Consider the following 22,044-nt stretch of genomic DNA (forward strand, 5'->3'; position numbering starts at 1 on the left):
CTGAAATCCGTAGGTTAAACGCCTCATCCAAGGCCACTTGCAAGAATGTACGCACAGTAGGTGATGTCTCCATCTAAATCTAGCTTTGTACAAAATTAAAAATAATTTACCAATGGGCTTACAAACTTTCAAAGCTCCTATTATTCAACTCACATTTAATCCAATTTGGGAGGAAACGTCAATTAAAATGTTTGAGGTTATGAAAAATCTTTGCCCTGGGAGAGCTGTGGTGTGTGCAGGCAGGATAGAAACATTGAACCCGCAGGAGCCTGGGTTCCGTATCCCGGCCATTGCAGGTTTTAAGGCGCCTCTCCGGCAGTGTCGAGGCCAAATGGCCTGAAAGAAGGAAAATCCATTTGCACGTCTTTTGCAGGGACAACTTGGACTCAGATAACATTGGTTTCCGCCAGCAGTTACAACATATGTGTTGTGAAATTGCTTCTGCCTTTCAAATTTTGCAAAGGGGCCAGATTTCCATGCGACGAAAACAAACGGTTACTGCCACCTATCGGTCAACGTCAGTATTGGCCGAAACAAACGTATTGGGACTCTGCGACCCCGTGGACTGCAGCCCACCAGTAAGGCCAACACGTCTGGGGACGTCAAAGAAAAGGCTTTCACCTTTCGTTAAAGGTTTGCATGAGTGTGGCAAGTTCTTTTCTGCCCCAAAGATGTTGCTGCTGTTTTTAGTCACTCAGCCATGTCCGACTCTTTGCAACCCCGTGGACAGTAGCCCACCAGGCTCCCCTGTCGTGGGATTCTCCAGGCAAGATACTGGAGTGGGCTGCCATGCCCTCCTCCAGGGGATCTTCCCGACCCAGGGATCGAACCTGCGTCTCCCACACTGCAGGCAGGTTCTATACCATCTGAGCCACCAGGGACGCCCGCCCCAAAGATGGTGCAACTGATACGGAAGTAATGTTGATCACAGCTGACTGGGGGCGCGCCAGTGCTGAGACCTCTAGGTAGAGAGCAGTGCCGTCGAATAACGGTGTGGGCCCTGGGGGCTAAACACCCAGGTGCGAGTCCCCACTCAGCCACCTACTGAATGAGTGACACCGGGCAAGTTACCGAGCCTCACGGGGCCTCAGCTTCCTCTTCTGTGAAATGGGGATAATAAGGGCACACACTCCAGAGGTTGCTGTGAGAGTTCACGGCACTAATCCATAGAAGGTACCCCAAACCGGGAGTGGCGCATGGTGAAGGGGTGCCCCGAAGGTGTTCTCCGTGATTAGAAGCATCACCGTGATCATCACTGATACTCTCAGAGCTGTCTGATACAAGCAGCTAAGGAACTTGGCGGCGCTTCTGACTTCCATGATCACTTCACACAGTCGGGCCGGGATCCTGGATCTGTATTTTCAGCAAGTGCACGCAGGTATGGGGGCTGTGATGGAGAGCAACCCCCAGGATGTCCTGGGGATGAGGGCATTCTGGGGAGGCGGACCTTTCCTGTTACAGCCAGGGAAGTCCTAGGCAAGCCAGGATGAGTTGATCACCCTGAAAGCCGTGTCAGGGACTCTGTGTGGCAGGAACCCTTTTTATCCCCATTTAGCAGATGGCAAAACTGAGGCTGCAGGTGGTCCAGACTGGACCATTCCTGCCTGTGATGAAGCTTCCTCCAGTCTCCAACAGAGGAGAAGAATACATCAGATGATGAGTTTTCTCCATCAAGAAAAACATATTCTTTGAAAGAGCTCGGTTTTTATTTTGGACAAAAAAAAAAAAAATTGAAGGTGGTATCAAAACGTCCTTTCATGACCTGATGGTGTGCGTAGCTTTGTTTTTATGAATGTTCTCTTTTAATCTGACATTAAACACAAGTCTCCATATGGCAGAGAGGTTTGTTTTTGAAATTAGACTCAGGGGCCTAGCATTTGGAGGATGTGGGCTAGGCCTTTGGCTGGGGGTCATTCAGAAGAGAAAGTCTCCTTACTTTCCATTTCCCAGCTCTGTTATTGAGGCCAGTCTTCACACTGTTACACATTCCAACCCCCACGGGAGATTTTAGTCCCTGTGTCCAGGCCCCACCAGACCCATCCCATCAGAGCCCCTGGCCGGGGCCTGGGCATCAGAATATTTCCAGGATCTCCGGGTGACTTCCATGATGGCGAGGGCTGAGAGGTGCCATCCTGGACATTTTGGGCCAGGGACTCCCCCAGATGCTGGCTCCCTGGTACATAGAACCAGGGTTCGGATTCTCAGAGAGAGGAAGGGCATTGGCTTTCAACACCCACAAATCACAGCCATCTCAGCGAGTCTGAAAATGTTTGCAACCCTTTCAAAGCACTCTTTTTTTTTTTTTGGCCAAACTGTCCACGTGGCATGCAGGATTTCCGTTTCCTGACCAAGGATCGAACCCAGACCTTGGCAGCGATGATGACCATCCTGACTACGAGGCTGGTGGGGGCTCCCGAGGCGGGCATTTTTAGTGTTCTCATTTTACAGATGCATCACGTGTGAGTCCAGAGAGCCTGAATTCCTTGCCTAAGACCATGCTGAATTATGTTCCCCTACAAATTCACATGTAGAAACCCTAACCCAGCATGACTGTATTCAGAGACAGATTAGAGGAAGTTATAAGGGTGGGGCTCTAATCCTAAGGATTAGCCGCCTTATAAGAGAAAACACCCAAGAGCTTGCTTTCTCTCTTTACCATGTGAGGACCCCACAAGAGGTCAGAGGTGTGAAGGCTGCAAGCAAGGAAAAGAACTTCCACCAAAACCGGAATTAGTTAGGATCTTCATCTTGGATTTATTAGCCTCTAGGGTTGTGGGAAAACAAATATCTATTGTTCAAGTCACCCAGTCTGTGGGCTGTTTTTTTTTTTGTTACACTGCTGGAGCTGACTAATACAGATCATCAGCTAGGAAGAGGGAGCATCAGGACGTAACCCTTAGCAGCCTGGCTCCACAGTTCGAGCTCTAAGCTTTTTCTTTCTCTTACTGTCTCCTCTACCATATAAGTTATGTTAAATTTTATAAAGTATTTGCATATGATGTAATACAACATAGACTATAAAATATTTATTGCATATCTGTTCTTGCAAAAAGAAATCAAAATCATAACTAGTCAAGGAACATAGCCAGATCCAAAGCGAATGAAAAATTGAAAAGTCATCAATAGTTTCTGGGAAGATTTAGCCCAAGGGCTTGGCAGCAGTCAGACGAGAAGAAGGTTAGTTCTCACTGTTCATGTCTCCTGTTACTGATGTAATCACCTTAGCTCTGTTTTGACCCACAAGTGAACTGGCCATTCAGGGAAGTTTTCTTTGCATCTCTCCTCATTTACTCCAGGGATTGGTGTTCATCAGCCTCCTTTAATGTAATTAATCAATTAATCAGTTTTAGAGGGTTTTACCTGAATGACTTTGACATGAAACATTTATAAGCTTAAAGTGCAACATGTTGTACTTTGATACATGTATATAGTGTAATATGGTTGCCAATACAGTGATATTTACCATATGATGCAAGTAAATGTCTGCACTGGTTTCCTGAGCCCTCAGTCTCCATGCTGCTGCTCCTTACAAGCCCCTTTCCTTAAACATCTTTCCTCTTGTCCCCGCCCACTCCTCCCACCACTGACTCTTCACTGAGCTACAAGTTAACGATATGTCCTCCTTCTCCAAACAGGTCGAACACCAGATGTGGTACCAGCTGCCCTAGAGAAAGAGCGTTTCTGCAGCAGCCGTGCTGGCAGGTAAATGACCGTCAGATGGAGGAGGAAGTCCTCAAAGGGCGCAATGGCGACAGAGTTAGTCACTGGGTAAACGGAAACACCTTTGATCAATGCAGTGGAATGTAGGTAAACTGGGGGCCCTTCTCACCACCCACTGAGGGCGGTGCCAACAGGAGCAGGCTGGCATGCCCAACAGAACAAGCCCTCTGCCCCCAGCTCCAAAGACAGCATCAAGGTGAGTGATGAGAACAGACGTGCTGGGCCCCGCGGTCCTGCACCACCCGCGGTCCTGCACCACCCGCGGTCCTGCACCGTGCTGGAACACGGGCTACTGTGTGCAAAGAGGGCTGAAAGCCGTTCCTCTCTGGGCCCCAGCCCTGCACCCAGCGCCCTGGTATGTGTGGGTTCAGGGCGAGGGCCTCCTTATCAAACCGCTGCTGAGTGTTTGAGGAGATCTGGGAATTGAGGTCCTGCTGTTGGAATGCTGTCTTGTGTTTGTGCCCCTTTACCCATCGCGGTTTCTAGAAGGCTCGGAGCTCAGCATCTTATCCCGAGTGTTGCCCCAAACATCTTTAGGCTAATAGTGATGGCAGGTAACATTAGCCGCAGCCTTACTATGAGCTTGGCAGGGTCAGGAGTAGGGTGGGGCAGGAGAGTGTCAGGGCCCACAATGCAAGGAGGCGGCCCCTTCGAGGTTGGGCTGGTACGGTGGGCACCTCAGAGTGAGTGCCTCCCCACGTTGCCCCTGCAAGGTGCCCAGTGCTGGGCACTTGACTTCCATTGTTTCCGTTTTTTCTTGCAGCAGCCTGTTATCCCCAATTTATGCAGATAAAGACACTGAGGCTTAATGATGCAAGCCCTTCACCCTGAGAACGTAAACTCCTTGGGGGCAGGTACCCCACTTATCCTGCTTGCACAGAGTGTGCCCTCAAGTTATATTTGCTGATTTAATGGATAAAGGAGAGTCAAGGAACCCTGATCAGATAGAAAGTTCTGGTGAGGCAGAGCTAAGGTTGATCCTGGTTCCATAGGACTAACGCATTTAGACCCTTCAGGCTGCCCAGCCCAGCCCAGCTCCGGGCAGCAGGAGAAGCTGCTGACACAGTGACCCTCCACAAATGTTTGAGCCACCAGCGGCTCGGGCGGGCCTGCAGGAGCGGCCCCACCCTCCAGGGCCTTTCCCAAACCTACTCTGTGCGTCCCCGTCGCCACCAGAAGCCAGCCAGGATGGGCTCACCCAGGCCCGGTTCTCTCCTGAAGCACATGCCTTTCCCTACAAAGACAACCCTTCCCGAATTTCAGAACCCTTTGGGAAAAAACAGCCACCCTGATTTGGGACTCCTTCAATCGAAATCCATGTTTGCAGGGCCCTCCCTTGGTTTTTATTTAGGGGCAGAGCTATACGGCTTCGCAGGTGGCTCATTGGTAAAGAATCTGCTTACCAATGCAGGAGACGCAGGTTCAGTCCCTGGGTCTGAGAGAGTCCCCTGGAGGAGGGAAGGGCAGCCCACTCCAGTATTCCTGCCTGGGAAGTCCCATGGACAGAGGAGCCTGGCGGGGTACAGTCCATGGGGTCACAGAGAGTCGGACAGGACTGAGTGACTGAGTGTGCACGTGCACACGCGTGCACACACACACCAGGATCTATACACTCCAGGCCTCTAAGGCAGCTCAACTCTAGCAGGGCGTGATGACAGTGGGGTCAGATGCCTCCTGGTGCAAAATTTAATGGGGTGCCAGAAAACTCAGCCATCAGGATAAATAATATATATCTATATATTTCAATAATGTATTATCTTAAAAAACAGAATTAATGCTGGGACTGATTCTTCACAAAATGTGTGGTTACTTGGTTCATTGTGGATATTTTCGCCTTCATTGAAAATTTTAAAAATATTGCTTTAAAATATAATTTATTTCAAAGATGGAGTTCTTCGGTGTCTCTTAAATTCTGCCCCCAAGGAGAGGGCAGAGCCTCACTCATCGCTGAAGTCAGCTCTGACGGGAGCCCAGTTTCACAGCTTCCCTTCCGAGAGATCCAGGAGTCGCTACCCACCCCTCCCCAGCCTCATTTTCCTGATATCACATGGAGACGACGATAACAATGAAAATAACAGCTAATGCTCATTAAGCACGTCGCTAGGTGCTCCCTGCCTCGGCCCCTCAGTCCTCGTGGATGTCACTTTGATCTCGAGACTATTAACTTGCCTATTTCACAGACGAAGACCCTGAAGCTCGGAGAGTGCAGGCACCCACCCCAGGGCGCCCCGCCGGTTGGTGGCGCGGTTGAGACTGGGCCGGGCGTGGGCAGGGCTCCAGACCACCTGCTCTCCCATCACCATGGCTGTTCAAGGCAGTAAACGGAGTTTCTGAGGGCAACGCAGGTTTCTGAGTCTGCTGCTGGGATCGGAATCCTGCAGGCACCTCCAGGGGAGGTCGTCAATGTTAAATAAGAGCCCGATTCACACAAGTCCCTGGGGGACTCCTTCTCCCCGTCTCCTTCACCTCCTTAGGCGCTGCCCCCAGACACAGCCTCAAAGCTGGCTCTGCACTGGGGGACTCTAGTTCTGATGGTGGTCTCCCAGGCACACAGCATGCCCCTCCATCCGCTGACTCTCCCCCCAAGGTTTACACTTGAAGTGACATGCAACGGGTCCATGCAAATAGGAGTTATTTCTGCTGTTTTGAACTCAACACTGCCCACACTATCATGTAATCCTTGTATCCTTTTAGGTAGGGCTATCTTTGGGTCCATTTCGCAGATGGTGAAACTGAGGCCCTCACAGACCCAACGCCACACAGTGACTCACTGGCAGAGCCAGGGTCAAGCTCAACCCTCTCTGGCCTCTGGCTTCTATAGTTAATCGTCCGCAAAGAACAAACTCTCCAGCCTCGCTGAAAAGATCTGGAAGCAGTTACCTGCAAGCCCCTGGTGGGAGTGTCTTCTGTCCTTGGTGTCTCCTGGAGCTGCTTCTGCGTGGAGTGCCGTGCGTCCAGCTGGTGCTGCCCAGTGCCAGGCTGTCAACTGAGCCCGGCTCCTTGCCCTTTGCTTCCTCGTCCGGAGCCTGCTGGCTGAATACACAGAGCAGGGCAAACACAAGCCTGGGTGGAGCTCGCCTCTCCCGGGCCGCCCTGCAGGAGCGGCTTCTCTTCCTGTCCCGGGGGCTGGCCTCGCCTCTCCCGGAGAACCCGAGCCCCTGACTGCTCTTGTGCTGACGCCTCCCTGGCCTCACGAACGTCCTGTCCTCACCGGCCGCGTCCGCTCAGGCCGACCCGGGCAGCTAGCTCCCTTCCCCAGTGACCGCAGGGCCTGGGGAAAGCTGGGAAAACACGTTCTGTGAGGTTTTGCAGTTCTGTCTGCCTTTCACCTTCATTCTTTCTGAGACACCACCGAAGGGGAGGAAACACCATCTCACCCCCCACAGCCTCCAGTCACGTAAACATCCCTCCCAAAGGCCTGTGGGTACTGGAAAGTGGGTAACCTAAGGGTGGTTTACTGCTCTGGAGACAGGGCCTGGCACTGGGAAGGGCATTCTTCTTTCCTGCAAGCTAGAAATTCAAGACGGGCCATTCAATGTATTTAATTCCAGCAAGGATGTTTACTACAGCATCTTAGGAAGACACATGTGATACAATAGGAGAGTGTAAACAGAGAGATAACGAGGGGCTTCCTTGGCGGTCCAGCGGTTAAGACTCCGCACTTCCAAGGAAGGGGGCACAGGTTCAATCCCTGGTCCAGGAACTAAGATCCCGTAGGCCACATGGCCAGAACAAAACCAGAAAGCCAAGCTGATAGTTATACAACTCTGTAAATATACCAAAAGTCACTGAATTGTGCAAGTAAAGCAAGTGAATTGTATGGCATGTAAACTATAAGTCAATTTTTAAATTTTTAAAAAAGATAACAAAAGAAGGCATCACCGACTCAATGGACATGAGTTTGAGCAAGCTCCGGGAGTTGGTGATGGACAGGGAAGCCTGGCGTGCTGCAGTCCATGGGGTCTCAAAGAGTCAGACACGACTGAGCGACTGAGCTGAACTCAGCTGAGCAAAAGAAGATAGAAAAATGAGAGTGGGTACATTGAATGGGAGTAAGACCACTGGCGAGTGTCTGTGTGGTTTATAAACTTGCTCAGATGTGGCTTTGAGCTTCCCAACAGCCAGTGCAAAAAGGGAAGCGTGATGAGCTATGTTATTCAGTGTTCTTGAGAAAACATTCCAGAGAAATAAAACCAGTAATTACTGTGGCTTTGTACATTAATATACGCATCCCAGCACCCATCATGAATACTTGTCAAGCCCCAGCTGTCTACAGGCCTATGCTTAGAGGCCCTGCCCCGACCCTGCCCAGGCCCACTATAATTAAACACGGAGTATTGCAAGGAAACAGAGTCACAGAGTGGGATCCTCATTATGAAACGAAAGCTGAGGCTGCTAGGCAGGAGAAGCAGGGGGAGCTAGAGAAGGCCCCTTCAGAAAGCCCCGTTTAAGGAACAGAGATGTTGCTGAAATAATCGCTGAACTCACAACAGGCTGCTCCATAATTACCTCTATAAGCCGGATTCCAGCTCCGCACTGTACCTTTAAGTCGGGAATGTAACAAGCCTGATTGCTAAGCAGCTGTCAGGCGCGCACAGCATACCAACATAGACACAAGCACGGGGTGAGGCGGCCTGCAGGTCGAGGGCCTGGGCTCCCAGACCCCGGGCCCACAGCGGACCCCAGGCCCACCCCATGCCTGACCGGCTGCTGAGTGGGAGCCAGCGGCTCGCTCTCCCCAGCCCTCAGTCTCTGCCGCCCCTCTCGGCTGCGGTGCTTTTGTATTTATTGTGTGCTGGGTTCTGTGTCTCTGACTCCCAGAACCCTGCAGAGCAGGATGGCCTCTCCCTGCCGTAGAGAAGGGCTCAGCAAGCCCTCCCTGAGTGGACCGGCTCTCCCGCCAGTATTTGTGACAGGCAGTACCTTGTGGATGGCGTCTTACCACGAAGAAACATCGTCTAGGCAGGGAGCTTGTCTGGTCTATCACAGACCCTCCCCGAGGGTTGCTGAGGAGTGGTCCCATGGGCAGGGCTGGCTCAGTGATGGGCAGGACCTAATCCAGAGACCCTTGTTCTAAAAGCAGGAAACAGTGCTGGGAGAGGGCCTGTAGGGCTTCCCAGGCGGTGCAGTGGAAACGGACCCGCCCGCCATGCAGGAAACGCAGGAGGCTAGGGTTTCATCCCCGGGTCCCTGGAGAGACCCCCTGGAGGACGAAATGTCAGCCACTCCAGGATTCGTGCCTGGGGAATCCCATGGACGGAGGAGCCTGGCAGGCTACAGTCCGCGGAGTCGCAGAGTTGGACACGGCTGAGCGTGTATGAACACGCATGCAGAGGTTCTAAAACAGAAAGCATTTTCCTTTCTCCCACAGCCTCTCACTATGTGGTCTATATTCTACTTACTATTCTAAGCCATTCTAAGTAAAGAGAGATTGAAATTTTCAGTTATTAGCCTGCGTTTTGCCATCCAGTTTTCTAGCATGCAATATCGGACACGACTGAGCGACTTCACTTTCACTTTGTACTTTGATGCATTGGAGAAGGAAATGGCAACCCTCTCCAGTGCTCTTGCCTGGAGAATCCCAGGGATGGGGGAGCCTGGTGGGCTGCCGTCTATGGGGTCACACAGAGTCGGACACGACTGAAGCGACTCAGCAGCAGCAGCAGCAGCAGCAGCAATATCGGTTTTAAATGCAGTGAACTCCTTCTCGGAATACCCCAACTCACACGACTTATATCCCCTTTTTTACTAGAACAGAGTAAGTGCCCTACACACTGGCTCGACTGCAGGTGTGGCTTCGAGGCACCCACGCGTTGGACCCGCACTGTCTGCCTCCAGCTGACTGAGGAGAAAGGGCAGGTTGAGGGGAGGCAGCTGCTGGCTGCTTCCTCTTCCCTCCTCCCAGCCGGCCCTGCAGGGAGCGGGCGATCGGGGAAGGGGCCCCGCGGGCTCTTCCGCTGTCTGTGCTTCTCAGAATGGGCGGCCTTCTTTCTGTTCTGAGACCGTTTCTGATTATGAATGGAACCCGAGGCTGCTCCGGGCTGCCAGTGGCCCGACAAACCCGCTTGTAGCTGTAACCACTTCACTCCTACTCGCCTCGAGCCCTGCTAGACACCCGCCCGCCAGGGTCCGCGGGGACTTCCTGCCTGTGGGCGCCATGGAGGCCTGTGAACGGGCAGCGACAGACAGTGGACGTACGATGACACGTCCTTCCTGCGTCCACACACCCGCCCCTCCCATCAGGTTTTTCAAAAGACTCTAATTTTTTAGCTTCACAGCAAAATTGAGAGGAAGGTATGGGGATTCCCGGTATACCAGCTGCTTCCACACGTGTGCACTCTACCCCACTATCAGCGGCCCACTCCAGAATGGGACATTTTTTACAATCGATGAACCTACATTATAACTACTCAAAATCCATAGTTTTGATGGATTGACGTATCATACGGGATAATGATAGTGTCATACAGGATAAGGTCACTGTCCTAAAGATCTGTGTTCACTCTCTTTTAGAATTTTTTAAATTTAACTAATTTTTTTAAACTAGAGGACAACTGCTTTACAATGTTGTGCTGATTTCCTCTGTACAACAGCGTGAACCAGTCATAACTGTATCTATCTATATATACCTCTCTATATATTTATGTACACATCTCCTCTCCCCTCCCTGGAGAGCCTCCCTCCCACCCAGCCCCATCCCACCCTCTAAGTCATCACAGAGCGCCGGGCTGGGCTCCCTGCCTTGCAGGGCAGCTTCCCACTAGCTGTCTATTTGACACATGGTGATGAATATGTCAAGGCCACTCTCTCAGTCCCTCCACCCTCTCCTTCCCCTGCTGCGTCCCCAGGCCCTCTCTCGTGTTACAGTCCACTCTTGATGGTATGTACTCTACGGGCTTGGGCGAATGTACAGTGACATGCCTGCCACTGAAGCATCATACAGGACACTGTCTCTGTCCTAAATGCCGGACACTGTCTCTGTCCTAAATGCCGGACACTGTCTCTGTCCTAAATGCCGGACACTGTCTCTGTCCTAAATACAGGACACTGTCTCTGTCCTAAATACAGGACACTGTCGCTGTCCTAAATGCCGGACACTGTCGCTGTCCTAAAGACCTTCCGTGCTCTGCCTCTTCCTCCTTCCTTCCCGCTCCCTAAGCCTTGGGAAACTGCTCACCTCTTCAACGTGTCCATAGTTTTCCTTTTCCCAGGACGTCGCGTGGTTGGATTGCACAGCTTGCAGCCTTCTTCAGATGGGCTTCCTTCACTTTGAAATACGCATGTACATTTCCTCCATGTCTCTCCATGGCTTGCTAGCTCATTTCTTTTTAGCTCTGGATAACAGAGTGAACGTCAACATTCTAGGAATCAGCGAACTAAAATGGACTGGAATGGGTGAATTTAACTCAGATGACCATTATATCTAGTACTGTGGGCAGGAATCCCTCAGAAGAAATGGAGTAGCCATCATGGTCAACAAAAGAGTCTGAAATGCAGTACTTGGATGCAATCTCAAAAAATGACAGGATGATCTCTGTTCGTCTCCAAGGCAAATCATTCAATATCACGGTAATCCAAGTCTATGCCCCAACCAGTAACGCTGAAGAAGCTGAAGTTGAACACTTCTATGAAGACTTACAAGGCCTTTTAGAACTAACACCCAAAAAAGATGTCCTTTTCATTATAGGGGATTGGAATGCAAAAGTAGGAAGTCAAGAAACACCTGGAGTAACAGGTAAATTTGGCCTTGGAATGCGGAATGAAGCAGGGCAAAGACTAATAGACTTTTGCCAAGAAAATGCACTGGTCATAGCAAACACCCTCTTCCAACAACACAAGAGAAGACTCTACACATGGACATCACCAGATGGTCAACACCGAAATCAGATTGATTATATTCTTTGCAGCCAAAGATGGAGAAGCTCTATACAGTCAACAAAAACAAGACCAGGAGCTGACTGTGGCTCAGATCATGAACTCCTTATTACCAAATTCAGACTCAAACTGAAGAAAGTAGGGAAAACCGCTAGACCATTCAGGTATGACCTAAATCAAACCCCTTATGATTATACAGTGGAAGTGAGGAATAGATTTAAGGGCCTAGATCTGATAGATAGAGTGCCTGATGAACTATGGACTGAGGTTCGTGACATTGTACAGGAGACAGGGATCAAGACCATCCCCATGGAAAAGAAATGCAAAAAGCAAAATAGCTGTCTGGGGAGGCCTTACAAATAGATGTGAAAAGAAGAGAGGCGAAAAGCAAAGGAGAAAAGGAAAGATATAAGCATCTGAATGCAGAGTTCCAAAGAGTAGCGAGGAGAGATAAGAAAGGCTTTCTCAGCGATCAATGCAAAGAAATAGAGGAAAAGAACAGAATGGTAAAGACTAGAGATCTCTTCAAGAAAATTAGAGATACCAAGGGAACATTTAATGCAAAGATGGGCTCAATAAAGAACAGAAATGGTCTGGACCTAACAGAAGCAGAAGATATTAAGAAGAGGTGGCAAGAATACACAGAAGAACTGTACAAAAAAGATCTTCATGACCCAGGTAATCACAATGGTGTGATCACTCACCTAGAGCCAGACATCCTGGAATGTGAAGTCAAGTGGGCCTTAGAAAGCATCACTATGAACAAAGCTAGAGGAGGTGATGGAATTCCAATGGAACTATTTCAAATCCTGAAAGATGATGCTGTGAAAGTGCTACACTCAATATGCCAGCAAGTTTGGAAAACTCAGCAGTGGCCACAGGACTGGAAAAGGTCAGTTTTCATTCCAATCCCAAAGAAAGGCAGCGACAAAGAATGCTCAAACTACCGCACAGTTGTACTCATCTCACAGCTAGTAAAGTAATGCTCAAAATTCTCCAAGCCAGGCTTCAGCAATATGTGAACCGTGAAATTCCGGATGTTCAAGCTGGTTTTATAAAAGGCAGAGGAACCAGAGATCAAATTGCCAACATCCACTGGATCATAGAAAAAGCAAGAGAGTTCCAGAAAAACATCTATTTCTGCTTTATTGACTATGCCAAAGCCTTTGACTGTGTGGATCACAATAAACTGTGGAAAATTCTGAAAGAGATGGGAATACCAGACCACCTGACCTGCCTCTTGAGAAATCTGTATGCAGGTCAGGAAGCAACAGTTAGAACTGGACATGGAACAACAGACTGGTTCCCAATAGGAAAAGGAGTATGTCAAGGCTGTATATTGTCACCCTGCTTATTTAACTTATATGCAGAGTACATCATGAGAAATGCTGGACTGGAAGAAACACAAGCTGGAATCAAGATTGCCGGGAGAAATATCAATAACCTCAGATATGCAGATGACACCACCCTTATGGCAGAAAGTGAAGAGGAACTAAAAAGCCTCTTGATGAAAGTGAAAGAGGAGAGTGAAAAAGTTGGCTTCAAGCTCAACATTCAGAAAACTAAGATCATGGCATCTGGTCCCATCACTTCATGGGAAATAGATGGGGAAACAGTGGAAACAGTGTCAGACTTTATTTTTTTGGGCTCCAAAATCACTGCAGATGGTGACTGCAGCCATGAAATTAAAAGACACTTACTCCTTGGAAGAAAAGTTATGACCAACCTAGATAGCATATTGAAAAGCAGAGATATTACTTTGCCGACTGAGATCCGTCTAGTCAAGGCTATGGTTTTTCCTGTGGTCATGTATGGATGTGAGAGTTGGGCTCTGAAGAAGGCTGAGTGCCGAAGAATTGATGCTTTTGAACTGTGGTGTTGGAGAAGACTCTTGCGAGTCCCTTGGACTGCAAGGAGATCCAACCAGTCCATTCTGAAGGAGATCAGCCCTGGGATTTCTTTGGAAGGAATGATGCTAAAGCTGAAACTCCAGTACTTTGGCCACCTCATGCGAAAAGACTCTGATGCTGGGAGGGATTAGGAGCAGGAGGAGAAGGGGACGACAGAGGATGAGATGGCTGGATGGCATCATGGACTCGATGGACGTGAGTCTGAGTGAACTCTGGGAGTTGGTGATGGACAGGGAGGCCTGGTGTGCTATGATTCATGGGGTCGCAAAGTGTTGGACACGACTGAGCGACTGAACTGAACTGAATATTCCATTGTCTGGATACGCCAGTTTATTTATCCATTCACCTTCCGAAGGACATCTTAGTGACTTTCAAGGTTTGGCTGGTATGGATAAAGCTGCTATAAACTTCCACGTGTAGGCATTTGTGTGAATGTAAGTTTTCCATTCCTTTGGGAAAATGCCGAGGGTGTGACTGTTGCATCACATGGGATGAGTGTGTTTAATTTTATACGAAACCGCCAAACCGCCTTCCAAAGTGGTCGTACCGTCTCCCGTCCCCGTGACCACCTGTGAGCGCTCCCGTTGCTCCACACCCTCGCCAGCACTTGACGTCGTCACTGCTCTGATCTGACTTTTCTTATAGGCTGTTTTGACTTTCCTGGTGGCTCAGATGGTAAAGCGTCTGCCTGCAATATGGGAGACCCAGGTTCGATCCCTGGGTTGGGAAGATCTCCTGGAGAAGGAAATGGCAACCCACTCCAGTATTCCTGCTTGGAGAATCCCATGGGGTCGCAAAGAGTCGGGCACGCCTGAGCCACTTCAGTTCACTTCATAGGCTGTTTTGCGTCCACAACACAAGTTTGATGATAAAACTGTTAGTGAGCCCAAGAAGGTGACTGTCGAGCATTAAACCATGCTCAGGGCCCTGGCTGGAGGCAGCAGCGAGTCCACAGGCTTCTGGGGGACAAGTCGACTTCTGACTGTCCACCTGGCAGGAGTCACTCCCAGTCATGCGTGCTTCAGCTGGCGCTCACCGTCACATCTCATGACCCGGTTTCTCCTCCTAATCTTCTTTCTTACGCTCTCCACCCCTCCTCAAATATTGACACACTCATGAAGCTGTCAGCTCCTCTTATCACACTGCTTCCCTGGAATGTGGACAGGGGGTGGTCCCTGCGTTGAAGAGCCACTGGAAATCTGAAGACTCTTTGACACCTTTTCCAGGCCTCCCCGGGCCAGAGCGGCAGGCACTTCTTTCTGCACGCAGGCCTCTCCCGACGCAGTCTGAGTCAATTTCAGTCGTGCTTTTGATCAGTGCCCCAAGAGGGGACTGGCTCAGACGTCGCAGTGCAGTCCCGCGCGCCCGTCCTGCTTGGGCCAGACAGGGGGTCCGGTGCACACCCTGCCGCTCTGTGTCCACTCTCCACTGGGCTTTTCAGGTCACTCTCTTCCACCTGATGTATACGTGTGTGTGCTGAGCTGCTTCAGTCGTGCCTGACTCTCTGCGACCCCGTGGACTGTGGCCCGCCAGGCTCCTCTGTCCGTGGGATTCTCCAGGCAAGAATGCTGGAGTGGGCTGCTGTTTCCTCCTCCAGGGGAGCTTCCCGACCCAGGGACCAAACCCAGGTCTCTTAACGCCTCCTGTGCTGGCAGGCGGGTTCTTTACCACAAAGGCCACCTGGGAAGGCCACGTTACCTGATGTGCTCCTTAGTAAAATCCCGTGACACAAGAAGAAGTACCCACTTGGGTAAGGAGGAAACAGAGTTTCAAAGAAGACACACGTCTTGCTCCAAATTAAACCATGGACCGATTCTGGAGATAGTGAAAGGCAAAACCCAGGGCCCAGTCTTGCAGAGAAACCCAGGCTCTGGAGCCATGCAGTCTGAAAAAGAATCCTGGCGTTAGTGGCTGACTAGCTGTATGACCTTGAGGAGGTGGCTTGCCCTTTCAGTTTTACCATCTGTGAAATGGGGGTATTGGCAGCACCCACATCATAGACTTGTTGTGGGAGTCAAATGAGATCACAGAAAACACTTCGTCCCAGTGCCTGGCACAAAGTATGGGTCTTGGTCTGGAGGCCGGGAAGAACCCCTGCAGCAGGAAATGGCAATCCACTCCAGCATTCTTGCCTGGGAAAGCCCATGGACAGAGGAGCCTGGCGGGCTACAGTCCATGGGGTCGCAGAGCGTTGGACACGGCTGGGAAAGTGATGATTTCAGCTTCCACGTGACAGCGCTGATGAGCAGGGGAATCATGGCCTCCTGCAGCCTACTCTGGACCTGGGGACTCGATTTTGGGCGTGCACAGGGTAAAGGGGCCCCCACAATCTAGCCCGCCTGGTTTTGCACACCAGTCTCCAACACTAGCTCCCCAGCTCCACTAGTTTCCACCTGCTTGTTCAGAATCTGCAAGGACACACAGGCCGCAGGAGGAACCGCACAGCTCGGGGAGGCGGCCGAGAAGGGGCGCAGATCCACCCGGACTGCCCTGGACACCTCACGCCTTGCTAGAGCCCCAGCTTCGGTCATCCAGTTCTTCCTTCTCATTGTCGGAATTAGTGGCTTCCCAGTTAGCCCCTGTTCTTGGGGATGATAGGATCGGACTTTCTCCCGTCTTTCTTGCTGGTTCCAAGACTTCATTACTGCAAACGTGGGCTAAAGCTGTCTAGATATTGCACTGTTGTTAACGTGCTCTGCGTAAGAGATTTCAGTCAGAAAGCTGTTTTACGTTAGAAGCATCTGCAAATACTTCTGCAAATCAAGCTGGAAATATGGTATTATGAGGTGCTAATAATTTTCCCTCCTCGTGTGAATTCTCACGGGGTTTTCCTGCTCACAGTGACTGAAAGAAGAGGTAGAAAATATAGACTCCAGGGCAGGCAGGGGTTTCCTTTGTTTCCTTTCCCCGCTTTCAGGAAAGTGGATGGGGTTTCCTGAGCAGGAGTGTCAGAAAGCCACCTCAGCTCTGTCCGCATGACAGCAAACGTGAGCCACGACCCAGAGGCCCACAGAGATCTCTTTGTGTGCGGGCTTCCGGAACAGAGAAAAGACAGGCGCAGGCCGTCACGGCGTTCCTCACGGCCACGTGGGTGTAAGAGGCGTCTGTGGCCCCCGTAGCCGGGGACACCCGCTGCGGTCTTTTAGAGACGGACACCGATATTTCTGGGCTTCCCGGGTGCCACCGTGGTAAAGAATCCGCCTGCCGATGCAGGAGACGCGGGCTTGATCGGTACTCCTGCCTGGAGAATCCCCATGGACAGAGGGGCCTGGTGGGCTACAGTCTACGGGGTCACGGAGAGGCAGATGGGACTGAGCATGCGCAGGTCTGCATATGCGCACGTGCATATTTCTACATCGAGTATTTCACTGTATCAACGAGAGCGCTTTGGAGTTTTCAAGGCGTAGTTTCTACAGTTTCCTTTGTCCTTCCTGGTCTGTTAGCTTATTCCCATCACCATGGGGAAGTGTGTGAACCTGCAGAAAAAGGCCTCTGCTTTCGCAGAACCCAGCCCCTGAGAGCCCAGAGCGAACTGCAGGTTGCCCTGCTTGTCGCGTTTGTGATTGGGGAGCAGGGCAAGTGCCCCCGCGAGAGGAGCAGGGAGCCAGCATCCTCGCCAGACAGGCTGGGGACAGAGCCCGCCCTGCATGTCGCGCCATGAACTTAGGGGTGAGCCGCGACGGTCACCACCCACAGGGATGGGCGGACGGAGTCTGCATCGCAGGAAGAAAGTGTTCCGGGTCTCTTTACAGAGGCTCCAGAGTCAACTGGAGGGACGGGGTTCAACCCCAGCTCTGACACTGAAGTAGGGGGTGGTGCAGTGCCCGCTCAGACCGCCCCTCTAGGACTGAGGGCTTCATCTGGAGGCTTGGCTGTGATGGTGCTCTCTCTGTCTCTCTGGAACTTGCCCACCACGGATCAGCATGTTCCTTGGGCAGTCCGCATCACATGAGAGATGTGTAGAGATACACAGACTGGGTCACCTGGCCCCAGTGGGGCAGCCCCGAAAGGCTGACTCAGCTCCCTGTCGGGTGGGCAGGAGTGCCCTCCTCCCTCTGCCCAGCCTCGCCCCATTCGCGCCCCCACTGCCCTAGGAATGGCTGATGGGCGTGCAGCCCAGTAAACTCCCCGGAGGCAAATCTCCGTCTCAGAGTCTGCCTCCCAAGGAACTAATCTATGCTAATGACCTTAGGAAAGTTGATTTTTAAAATGAAAATGCACTTGGGGGAAAGTGAAATAATTCAAAAGGTTGTTCAAACAGAAGTAAGCGCACAAAATAGCGGAGCTCTCACTACAGCTCTCCTAGGCTGACGCCCCAGAGCGACACGCTTTCTTTCGGGGCCTTTACGATGGTGGTCCTCCAGCCGTGGTCCAGGCATCCATCTGGGGCCGTCTGCGAGCCTTCCAGGCGCCAATGAGGTTACACAGTGTTCGGATTATCACTCAGACGCTGCGTGCCTTTTTCTCACTCATCTGCCCAGAGGAATAGAGAGCAGAAAAAGCTCATTATGTGGCTTCAGATCTCACACTACAACTAACCTTAAGAAACTACCCCTTGTCAAGTTCTGGTGTAGCTACATAGCACACGACCTCTGACTATCTGAAGAGGGTGTTGAAATACGTTTTCCTTTTCCAACTATGAAATGTGTGGGGCTGGATTTTCTTCCTATATTTTAACCAAAGCAACATACGGAAACACATCGGATGCAGAGTGTATTTGAGAATCCAGCCGTCTCCTCTGAAGGCAGAAATTAAGACAACTGGCAAACATTACAAAGCATCCCATTACTTTTGCCTTTTGTTTCAGTTTTGGGACAAACGAATCGTTTTGTTGGAAGCTATTAGAAACAGAGCTATTTTTCCTAAAGTGTTCATTTTATTAACATGGTATGGCTTTATCATTTTTAAAAAAATGAATTTATAAATAATTGTTCTGGAAAGCCTTAGTTTTAATTTCTAATATAGCAAATTTCTGTAGCTCTAATATGCATCAATAAAAGCACTCTGGGATTCCTCAACAATTTTTAACAGTTTTAAAAGAGAGACCAAAGCTTCAAAAACTGCTCCCTTTCCCCCTCGCTACAGAAGGGATAGGTGTTCATGATGAAATACACGGAGAGCAAATGTAAAAGCAACAATAATCTATAATCTCGTCACTGAGAAGCACTCTCTTTTGGAGTTTGTCTCACTCGCTGTCAATCCACAAATACTGTTCGGTCACTAAGCTGTGTCTGATTCTTCAAGACCCCATGGACTGTAACTTGCCAGGCTCCTCCGTCCATGGAGTTTTTTCAGGCAAGGATGTTGGAGTGGGTGGCCATTTCCTTCTCCAATCACAAATATTACTGATTTTGAAATACCGTTTTGAAGCTAAGACATCGTGTTTTGTTTTGTTTTTTTAAATCACTGTAAACCCTGCCAAATATGTCATTTAAAAGAGTGTTGGGAGTTCCTTTGTGTGGCTGTGTCCCAGATGGGAAGTACTAGCTGTGTTATACATTTAAGTGTTTGACATTTTCCACTCTTATGAACATGACAGAGATGGGCATCCTTACAGCAACATTACTGAAGTCACTTCCTCGATTTTCCTCTGAGAAGCATTTCCCAGATGTTGAATGTGGGATCAAAGCACAGTCATGCTTTAAAGGCATCTGATACACGTGGTCAAATTCCTCTCCACTAGTCGGGCTTCCACGAGGCTGGGGACTGGTTCTCCATCACTCGTGAATATATTCTCTATTTCTACAGATGAAGGGATGAGTGAACCAGTGTGTGAGAGGGACGGAGTCTTTGTGTCCAGGTTAAATTTGGACATTCATAGTTAAAAATTATTTTATATTTGCTTAGTGAAAAAGGATGACCTCACGTCAGTACTCCACCTCGTAATTTTTTCCTCCTTAAGGAACATGAGGGTGAAAACGTTGTCACATGTTTATTGGACACGTGTCTTTATTCTTTGTCAACTGCCAAAACAATTGACTCTTAATACCCGATTCCCTCTATTTTCTAGGACTTGGCTTCCGTCCTGATCAGCTTTCATTACACAAGGTGGAAGTAAGTGATGTGAGGGCCACGATCTTAGTGACTCATCTCCCTGATGTTGTTAGAGAGAAGGGTGTTTCTAAAAAAAAAATTTTTTTTAGTATAGTTGATTTACAACGTTGTGTTAGTTTCAGCCATACAGCAAAGTGCAAGAGAATCAATTATCCACGTACATGTATCCACTCTTTTTTAGATTCTTTCCCCATATAGGCCATTTCAGAATGCTGAGTAGAGTTCCCTGTGTGGTGCGGTAGGTCCTTATTAGCTCTCCATTTTATCTATAGTAGTGTATATGTGTCAGTCCCAAGCTCCCAATTTATCCCTCTCCCTCTTACCTGCTAGGTGACCATAAGTTTGCTTTCTCCGCCTGTATCTCTATTCCTGTTTTGTCGATAAGCTCGTTTTTGCTTTTTTGAGACCCTACATATAGGCAATATCATATGATATTTGTCTTTCTCTATCTGACTTTAGTACGACACTCTCTAGGTCCAGCCGTGTTGCTGCAAATGGGATTATTCATTCTCTCTTGTGGCTGAGTAACATTCCCTTATGTGTGTGCCGCGTCTGTGTGCACGTGTGCACGTATGCAGCCTCAGTCCCTGTGGTCGTGTCCGACTCTTTTCAACCCTGTGAACTGTAGCCCCCTAGGCTCCTCTGTCCATTGGATTTTCCCAGGCGAGAATACTGGAGTGGGTTGCCATTTCCTTCTCCATGGGATCTTCCCAACCAACTGAGGGATAAACCCGCGTCTCTTGTGTTTCCTGCATTGTAAACAGATTCGTTACCCATTGAGCTACCTGAGAAGCCATGTCTTTATCCATATGACCCAGCAATCCCACTCCTGGACGTATATTTAGAGAAACCCATAATTTGAAAAGACACATGTACCCCAATGTTCACAGCAGCGCTATTCACAGCAGCCAGGACATGGAAGCCACCTGGATGTCCATCGGCGGAGGAACAGCTAAAAGGAGGAGAGTTTTTAAAAGCAGGAATTAATTTAATAATCAGGGAACTTCAAATGAGAATTCACAGTTCATACTGGGAAAGGGCTTGAAAGTAGCCTCTCATCACTATTGGAATGGACTGGATATTGGCTGTGCCTTTTTAAAGAGCCATGTTCTAGTGTCACTGACTATGGATCACGTTCAAATTTCACAGAGTCTTCTGCTGCTGCTGCTGCTGCTGAGTCGCTTCCGGCCATTATTTGTTTCCACACTTTATTCAAAATTCCATGTTGTATTTAGTTTTGCAGAGCATTTTAGCAGCATGCAACAAATTCTGGTAAATTATTTTTTCATTTTTACTCTGATACAAACATTTTCAAGTTTCCCTTGTTATGGCTTCTTAGATTCACCCATCATTTAAAAGTGTGGATTTAATTTCCAAATAGATGGGATTTTTAAAAGTACTTTTGATATTAATTTCTCATTTAAATGCTTTCTTCTCTGCAATCACCCTCTGTGTCTTTTTCCATCTTCTAACTTTATAGAGGCTTTCCGTGGCTAAGTTAAACATCTCCCTTGGTAAATGTCACGTCACACTTGAAAATATGTAGGTTATTTTCAGAGATCTTTTGATATCTATTTCTAACATAACTCCACAGTGAACAGACTCTGCATGATTTCAACACCTTTAGACCATGAGATATTTGCACCTTGTTTATGTCCCTGGATATGTTCTCGTGTCTCCTAGTTTAAAGTCTATGGGAACGTGAATAGAATTTGTATCCCACTGTTGCGTGAAAATTGAATAAATCTTAATTTTGCTGAATTGGTTCACGGTGTTTTTCAGGTCTTTTATATCCTTCTACTTTTCTGCATATTCATTCTATCAATTTCTGAGAGTTTGATATTGAAATTCCAACTAGGAATCTTAATTTACCTACTTAAAAAATAATTGTAATCTACAGTGGGACTGTATGCAACTTTGTTCTGTATTTTCCAAGTCTCCTGTAAATGTGTTACCATAGAAACAAAGAGCCCTGTTCCTTGTTCAGGTTCTGACCCACGTGCCGCCCCCCACCCCCAGCCTCTCTCCCCTCTCCCGCTCTGGCCCTGAGATGCCCCCGAGCCCAGCCTCTCTCCCCCTCTCCCCATCTGGCCCTGAGATCCCCCCCACGCCCAGCCTCTCTCCCCTCTCCCCCTCTGGCCCTGAGATCCCCTCACTCCCAGCCTCTCTCCCCTCTCCCGCTCTGGCCTTGAGATCCCCCCCACGCCCAGCCTCTCTCCCCTCTCCCCCTCTGGCCCTGAGATCCCACGTCATTTTCCATTTGTCCTCACCTCGTGCTGCCATTTTTCTGAGGGCAAATTTAAAAGAAACGGGAGCTGCTTCTTCTGGGCAAGTTTCTATCAAGAGCACCAAAAGGAAGAGGAGACGCCATTGTCTCCATGAAAATATGTGCACACCCTCTTGAAAATGAAGGTACATGCCTTTCATAGGACACACGTTTAGCGTGACCTCACACACGACACTACAGTGCAATGTGTGATACATG

At 49.3% G+C, this 22,044-nt stretch overlaps 1 protein-coding gene across 7 annotated transcripts in view; it reads right to left on the reverse strand.

Annotated features, from left to right (window-relative positions):
- The window catches only part of BCAS1 (breast carcinoma amplified sequence 1), a 99,021-nt gene extending 92,051 nt beyond the window's left edge, over positions 1-6,970 (reverse strand). For 3 of the 7 annotated variants that reach the window (XM_013968982.2, XM_013968981.2, XM_005688743.3), the window contains exon 1: positions 6,601-6,968. The gene's annotated coding sequence lies outside the window, so the exon portion shown is untranslated. Of the gene's footprint in view, positions 1-6,600 lie in introns of all 7 variants that reach the window. The other 4 variants (XM_018058052.1, XM_005688744.3, XM_018058051.1 and 1 more) reach the window with 3 other exon arrangements.

The sequence above is a fragment of the Capra hircus genome, chromosome 13, assembly GCF_001704415.2.
Source record: "Capra hircus breed San Clemente chromosome 13, ASM170441v1, whole genome shotgun sequence".
In the NCBI taxonomy this organism is placed as follows: domain Eukaryota; kingdom Metazoa; phylum Chordata; class Mammalia; order Artiodactyla; family Bovidae; genus Capra; species Capra hircus.